This window comes from Petaurus breviceps, unplaced genomic scaffold (assembly GCF_028583685.1).
Source record: "Petaurus breviceps papuanus isolate PSGF00001 unplaced genomic scaffold, PetGlider_PUasm1.0 185, whole genome shotgun sequence".
Classification (NCBI taxonomy): domain Eukaryota; kingdom Metazoa; phylum Chordata; class Mammalia; order Diprotodontia; family Petauridae; genus Petaurus; species Petaurus breviceps.
In genome coordinates, this window is record NW_027185797.1 from 35,134,709 (window position 1) to 35,142,811 (window position 8,103).

At 37.3% G+C, this 8,103-nt stretch overlaps 1 long non-coding RNA gene and 1 pseudogene across 2 annotated transcripts in view; one reads left to right on the top strand and one right to left on the bottom strand.

Moving 5' to 3' along the window:
• The window catches only part of LOC138161816 (uncharacterized), a 171,501-nt gene that overhangs the window by 81,987 nt on the left and 81,411 nt on the right, over positions 1–8,103 (top strand). For both annotated transcript variants that reach the window (XR_011168475.1, XR_011168476.1), the window contains exon 3: positions 5,959–6,038. This is a non-coding gene — a long non-coding RNA (uncharacterized lncRNA). The remainder of the gene's footprint in view (positions 1–5,958; positions 6,039–8,103) is intronic.
• LOC138161811 (ribosome biogenesis protein NSA2 homolog pseudogene) lies at positions 3,764–5,950 on the bottom strand (annotated as a pseudogene).

An 8,103-nucleotide genomic window follows, 5' to 3' on the forward strand; every position in this document is an offset into this window, starting at 1 on the left:
CCAGATGTGGAAACCCAGATGTTGACTGGGTATGGATGTAATGGTTGGACAGTTTGGAAAGCTGTCTTCTTGATCTGTTAATGTCTTGATAATTCTGTCTGTATATTTTAAAGTTTGGGGTGCTGACCTTTTTCTCCTGAACAAGGTAAACGATATATGTCTGACTGATTAAAGTAAGCTTGTTAACCCATTTTGAGTTGCTTTCCTTTAACAAAGCAGATCCAAGAACCTGTGGTGGCGGCAAACCCTGAGGACGCTTGAGGTGCTTGCTGCTACAGTATCCCAAAGTTTTTTACATTAGTTCAACAAGATTGCCTCATTCCTGCACCCTCTTTCTATGTAAAATCCTTCTACTGCGCTAATAATTATAAATTTATTAGGAGTTTCATACATTAACTTCCCTAATGAGGATGTAAATAGTTTAACTTTTCCCTTATGATTTCTCTTTCTTGTTTGCTTTTTTATGCTTCTCTTGTGTCTTGTTTTTGAGAGTCAAATTTTCTTTTCAACTCTTGTCATTTCAACAGGAATGCTTGAAAGTCCTCTATTTCATTAAACATCTTTTTTTCCCTTGAAGGATTATACTCATTTTTTTCTGGGCAAATTATTCTTGGTTGTTATCCTAGCTCTTTTGACTTCTGGAATATCATATTCCAAGTTCTCCATGTCTTTAATGTGGTAACTACTAAATCTTGTGTGATCCTGGCTGTGACTCCAGGGTTTCTTTCCTTTACTTGAAGTACTTTCTCTTTTACCTGGGAGCTCTGGAATTTGGCTATTATATTGTTGGGAGGTTTTATTTTGGGATTTCTTTCAAGTTGTGATTGTGGGTTCTTTCAATTTCTATATTGCACTTTGATTCTAGGATAACACAATGGTTTTCCTTGATAATTTTTTTGAAATATGATATCTAGGCTCTTTGATTTTGATTCTCCGGTAGTCTGATAATTCTGAAATTATCTCTCCTTGATCTATTTTTCAGGTCAGTTGTTTTTTCCAAGAAGATATCTCACATTTTATTCTATTTTTTATCCTTTTAACTTTGCTTTACTGTTTCTTGTTGTCGCATGGAATAATTAGCTTCTACTTGACCAATTCTAATTTTTAAAGAATTATTTTCTTCAGGGTAGTTTTATACCTCTTTTTCTCTTTGGTCAATTTGAATTTTTAAGGATTCATTTTCATCAGTAAAGTTTTGTAACCACTTTTACCATTTGGTCAATTTTGTTTTTAAAGCCCCTTTTATCTTCAGGATTTTCGTGCTTTTTTTTTTTTTTTTTTGATAAACCAAGCTGTTCATTGTCCTTTCTGAACCTTAGAGTTTCAAAAGACATCAGAGATACAAATATCTACCACTGAATTCTAAGTGATTGCCAATCATCCTGAATAGTCTTGCCACTAGACTTGGATGACTCTGGAAGAAAGAGTGAAACTCATGAATTTTCACAATTTTGCCTCACAAACTCTACTCATGACTACGTCAAGATATCACTATATGTTCTTATTGTTCTTCAAAGACGAAGACAATAATAGCAATTGTCTTTTCAAAATTTTCTTTTACTGCTCTCATTTATTTTCCCAATTTTTCCTCTACTACCCTTGATTGTTTAAATCACTTTTGATTCTTCCAGAAATTCTTGTTATGCTTATATCCAATTCAGATTTCTTTTTCTTTGAGAATTTCCTTGTAGCTCTTTTGATATTGTCATCTAAGCTTGTGTTTTGATCTTCCCTGTTACCATAGTAGCCTTTTATGTTCAGTTCATTTTTGTGTGGTTGCTCATTTTTCCTACCTGTTTCTTGACTTGACTTTGAACTTTATGTTAAAGCTGGGCTCTTTGTACCTGGGGTGAGTCATTGTCCCAAACTTCAGGCTTTTTCACATTGCTGTTTCCTAAACTAGTTTTCAGTGCCTCCAAGGTAGTGTGATCTGGAAAGAGATATGGTCTGTACTCTGGGCCTGTCCCAGGAAGGGCCCCTGATCTTTTTCAATAGCAAGGGATATTGCTCAGGACCTTTGCTCTCTTGTGACAAAAATGATACTGAAGTGCAGGCCTCCTTCTTCCTTGTGATGAATGCATGCCTGCTTCCCATAGTCCCTGTTCCCTTGTGAGGAAAGCATTACTGATTCTCAGTGTCCCTGATCCCTTGCAATCACAAGAATTCCTCTCTGCTCTAGAGCTGTGACTCAGAAATGGGTATAGGCAATGGAATTGTGCCTGGTCCCATAGCTAATCTAAGGGCCCCTTAAATCTTTTTCTGAACAGTTGCCTGGTCCTCTTAGAACGTCTTGCTTGAGAGCCCCCAAAACTGCTGCTATTGCCATTATGACCTCCAAAGTCCACAGCTGGTGTTGCTGCCATGTGGTCTCTAGGCCAGCCCCAACCCCAATATCACAGACCTCTCTTTTTATATCCTAAATTTTCTTGTACTGGAAAAACTTCTCACCTTTTTTGTTGCCTTTGCTGCTCCAGAATTCAATTTGAGGCATTGTTTTAAAGTTGCTTGGAGGATGATGTTGAGAGAGTTTGGCTATAGTGTTTCCTCATCTTGGCTCCACCCACCAGAAGTCCTTGAAGGAAGTCTTAAATAAAATTGGGGAATTTTAAGATATAGAACTGATAAGGGAGAGTGTCCTAGGTGCTGGGGTCAGTCTCTGAAAAGACCCAGAGGGAGAAGATAAAATGTTTTGTATGAGGAATATTAAGTTAGGCAGTCAGACTAGAAAATAGAAGATGGAGAGAGGAAGTAATGCCTACTCCAACTGAAATGATTAGTTGGAAGCAGATTGGAAAGGGATTTAAATGATTTCAAATGTCAAATACATGAGGTGTTTGTCCAGAAAGTGAAAAGTTATTGCTGAAGACCCTTGAGCAGAGTGTGCCATGGCCAGTCCTGTTGTCTACTAACTGCATAAGTCTAAAGGAAAGACAACAAAATGTCCAAGATACAGCTTACTTCAATCCTAGTTAAGTATCTCTTGAACATCTTGCGCAAATGTCAAAGAGATATGGGTTAAAGATAATCATACAATTGGGTGAATTTGGAAGTAGTTGAATGGACAGACCCAGTGCCTGGTACCTAATAGTTTAATGCCAAAGAGTTCAAAGGATGTCTCTGGCTCCTTGACATTTTAATAAATGTCTCAGTTAAAGGCATAAGTAACATACTTTTTGAATTTGTAGATGGCATAGCATTTGGAGGGTTAGTTAACATATTGATCACCAGGATCAGGATCACAGAAGATCTTGTCAGGTCAGCACATGAGCTGAGTGTAATAAGATGAAATATAATGCAAATAAATGCAAACTCTTACACTTCGAATAAAAAAAAAAAAACTTCACAAGTTTGGGATGGAGGTGTGGGTAAGTAGTAGTTTCTATTTAAAAAAAATAATCCAAGGGTAGTGGGTGGTGGGGTCAGTTGACTTGCAACTCAATAAGAGTCACCTGTATGGTATAGCAGTAAATAGTCAATAGTTTTTATTGGCACTTCCTCTATGCCTGGTACTGAGGTGTACTCAGTTAATGTAATCTTGGACTGCATAAGGGAAGTACAAGAGAGGCAGGACAAAAGCGGTGATAATTCCTCCATATAATGCTCTAGGTATATTATTTCTTTAATCTTGTATTCAGTTCTAGGCACTCTATTTGAGAAAGAACATTGTTAATCTGGAAAATGTCCATGGAAGAATGAGGAAGATCAAAGAACTTGAGTTGATTTCATATGATGATTTCTTGAAGGAATTGGGTGTGATGGGTATACTTACTTCAAAGAGCTGAAGGACTGTTAAGTAAGAAAAGGAAATATCCTCATCCTTCTTGGTTTCCAAAAGCAGAACCAAGAGCAATGAGTTGAAGTTACAAAGGGAAAACATAACTTTGAGGTAAAGCAATATTACCAAACACTTAGAGCTGCTAAAACATGGAATGGGCTGCCTTGGAAAGCTATGGATCCCTCTCTACCAACAAAAGATTTTCAACAATATTTGAATTTCCAATTACAGAATATTTTGCAGAGGGGTTTCTTTCTTTTTTTTTTTTTTTGAAAGAGGTTTTCAATGTATTCAGCAGGCAGAGTAGCTACAAGCTTTTTTATTGCCACTTCAAAAATGGGAAAAAGTCTCATAAAAGAGTAGAAAAGTGTCTCATCTCTTTTCCAAGTTACTCTCAAATCAAAACAACCAATGTGTAGAACTGGGTCTTTGGTTCTGTTTTGACTGTTCAATGTAGTAACTTTTGTCATTTTCTTGGTATATTGTAGAATTTTTAATAATTACCAAAGATGTAGAACTTCAGTCAATCAAACAAGTAAGACAGCATTTATGCATCCATCATTTTCTGGATTGTTGGTAACTTCTGTATATTTTCCCCAGATAACTCTGCCTCCTTGTGTCCCAAGGCCCAACTCACTCACATTCACTTCAATGACAGTCCCTTTGGTAATAACACCCAAAATTGTATATAGTGGGGAGGAGGGATTTTTCTTCACACCAAGTATGGGTAGGCAAAAAGTGGCTTTAAGTTCAGGATGAGTTACATGGGCCTTCTTAAAACATAAACCCATTGGCCTAATAAATCTTTCATATTTTGGTGGTTTTTGAGTAAAGCCATCCCCAACAAAACAGACTTTAGTAACCATTCTTTTCCAAGCCTTCTTCTTTCTCTTTCCTTTATGAATAACGTTTAACACTTCTATTTTTCCTGGGCACTAACTTTAGGTAAGGGCACTTCCTATTTACCACCTTTCTCTTTTTGTTTCTGTTTAATCATAATGGAAAGGACTTTGGCTCGGGACTGTCCCTCTCTGTCCAGAAGATATGCCGGCGCTGCTCCTTGGGGAGGTTTTTCATCATTTTCTGCTTGGTATTTCTCTTTTCATGCATCTTGATAGTCTTTTTAATCTGAATCTTCTCAGCATGATGCTGTTTATGTTACAGTTTAGCCTTTAGACCAATCATTTTCTTTGCTTTCTTTGAACGTTCATGAGCCTCTTGGCTTTCCTTCTTTCTCTTTTTCTCATGGTAATCCAAGTGGTAGCCATACCGTTTTGGCCGTAACTCTATGTATTTGTTGTGTGGCATTTTGACGGCTGGGGGCCTGTCGAAGAGCCGCTGAGAATGCTTCCGAACCTCAGACCCTCTGCCGTGAGCCACCGACTCCCCACAAGCCGGAAAGAAATGGGTCTCCCTTTTGCAGAGGGCTTTCTTGCTAAAGTGTAAATCAGACTAGATAGACTCAATACTTCATGGGGGAGCTGATGGACTCACTCAACCCAGGCATAGATTTGTGAATCTATGTGGTTATCAGGGGAACATTTACATTTTCCAGTGGTTATCCCTTGCCTTCTCCCATTGACTGGTTCCCCAGATTTGCCTTCCTATATTATCCTCAATCTTCTTCATTTGCCTACAATTTATTCCACAGAACTAAGATAAATTTTGAATAGACACCAAGACTCACACATTATATTCCATGAAGTTTACATCTCTTCTTATGCTACAGTGTTCCGCCATTGAAAAGTATGATTTCCAGTGGACAATTATTTGGATTAGTCGTAGAAGAAGATAGAAATACTGTCTAAATCAAAATAAACTGGAAATATGATAGAGACTCAAAAGTTATCATTAGTTCTAAGTCATTTTAACTTAGTCGGACTTGTCAAGTGTTGGAAGTAGGTTTTTATTTTTCTTTCTTTGTATTCCCAACCCCTTAAATAGTGCCTGACACATAGTGGGCATTAATAAATGTTTGTTGACTTGACTTGAATTGTTTAACACATACTCTGAATTTCCAAGGTGAAAACTAATAAGACCACTGAGAATGTGGGATATGACTTGAAAACTGGGCATGATCTTCTACAGACCCATGCAACAAGAAAATGCATCCATCTGGATGACAACCGAAAATTCATATACTTAAAAGCAGCACTCCTACCCATGTATATCTGTGCTTCTAGGAACAGATTGACTGCTACCTACACAGCTAGACTAAAGAATTGCATCCTAGAATGTCAGAGTTGCCCGAGTGACACAACTGGTAAGTATCAGAGTGAATCGTGGGTACCCTGGACAAGACCCAACTTCTCTGTGCTTCAGGTCATTGCCTAGGATTTATTGAACATGTTATAACTGAATCGGCAGCTATGTTGATGGGGGTTTCTCCCACACTGGAAAATCACAGATCCTTTATAGATTCATGTATTAATGAACAGAATAGGATTTTAAAATGAAGGGAATATGTAGCATTTATAAAATGCCTCCTATGTACAAGGCACTTCGTTAAGCACTTTACAAATGGTGTTTGATCCTCACATAACAGCCCTTGGAGGCAAGTGCTATTATTATGCCCATTTTACCACTGAGGAAACTGAGGCAAATTGATGTTAAGTGGCTCAGGGTCACACAGCTAGTAAGTTTCTGAAGCCAAATTTGAACTCTGGTCTTCCTGACTCCAGGACCAGTACTCTATGCACTATCTATCCAGGTGCGCTAAGATGCGCTCTTGTTTCTGCTGATGACAAAAAACATGCTATAGTCATAAGCAATTTTTCCATTCATTTAATGAGAATATATTAAGTAGTTGCAGTGCTTAGCATTGTGGGGGAGATACAGATAGAGTAGAACTTGTTCATCCATTCGGCGATTGGGGAATGGCTAACCAAGTTGTGGTAGATGATGGTATTGGAATACTACTGTGCTATAAGAAATGATGAACCCAATGATCTTAGAAAAACATGGAAAGAATTACACAAGATAACGAAGAGCAAAATCAGCAGAACCAAGAGAATGTTGTATACAGTAACAATAGTATTGTTTTAAGAACAACTTTGAGTGACTATGTCATTTTGATTATTATAAATACCCAAATTAACTACAAAAGAAAATGAAGATTCTATCTGCATCCAGAAAAAGAACTGATAAATAAATGTGTAGAATTTGTGCGTGTATGTGTGTGTGTATACACACACACATTTACACACAGAGATCGAGATATATGTCTAATCGTAGTCATCTCTAAGGCAGGAAGAAAAAAGGGAAAAAAGAAATTTACATGATAACTTTATTATATATTTAAAAGTAATAGCAAATTGTAAATAATAGATTGCAATTTCCTGTGAAATCATCTTTTTTCTATTCTACTATATAATGGACATGCTTGTTTTAGTTCTTAAGTTCAGAAAAAAATAAAATAAATGAAAAGAGTAGAATAGCTTCATTTCAAATTGCTTTATTCACACTAGGACAACAGTGGAGCCAAATGATGCTACAAAATACAGGACAAAAAGAATTTTTAAAAATACCCCTAGGCAGAGGATATACTTGGCAGGTCTCTACAGACTAGATACCAATCCTCAGTAGTGACTGGGAGTGCACCAGTGGGTTTTCCAGGGGATGCCTACAGATACCAAAATGTATCACAAACAAGAATAAGCCAGAAGTATATTCACTAGTATTCATTTGATTTGATACATATACATCGATTCTTAATTCCAGACTAATTCTGCACATCTGGGCCAAGCTCATGACTGCAGAGTCTTCAGAAAAGGCTTAAGTAATGCATTTTTTTCTGAGCAGCTGTCAAGGACAGATCCTTACCAAGTCAACTAAGGTCCAGTTCAATGGTGTGCCAAGCACAGCAAAACGGTTTCATTACAGAAACAGAGAGTTAACAGCGAGAAAGAGAAGACGCTTTAATTGGTCCACTGAGCTAGAACCCCCGTTGGCATACAGGCTGCCTGTATCTAGAGCTTTAAATCATGACAGTTTGTCAATAAACATTTCACATTCCTATTATGTGTCAGGCATTAAGCTATTATGACAGTAATAAGAATTGTCTTGCCCTTTGATGAAGATAGGGTCTGTGATTTACCTTATACAAGGTAAATATCCATACTCAGATGAGTAAAATACTTCCACTAATACAAGATGTCACTTTCTCTAGAACTAATAGTCTTAGAGAATTGCCCAGAGCACTAAAAATTAAGTGATGCTTAGGGATACACAATCATTGATGTCAAAGAAAGAAATGGAACCTCCTGGTTTTGAGACTGCTTCATAAAAACTATGCCATCCTCTCTCTCTCTCTCTCTCTCTCTCTCTCT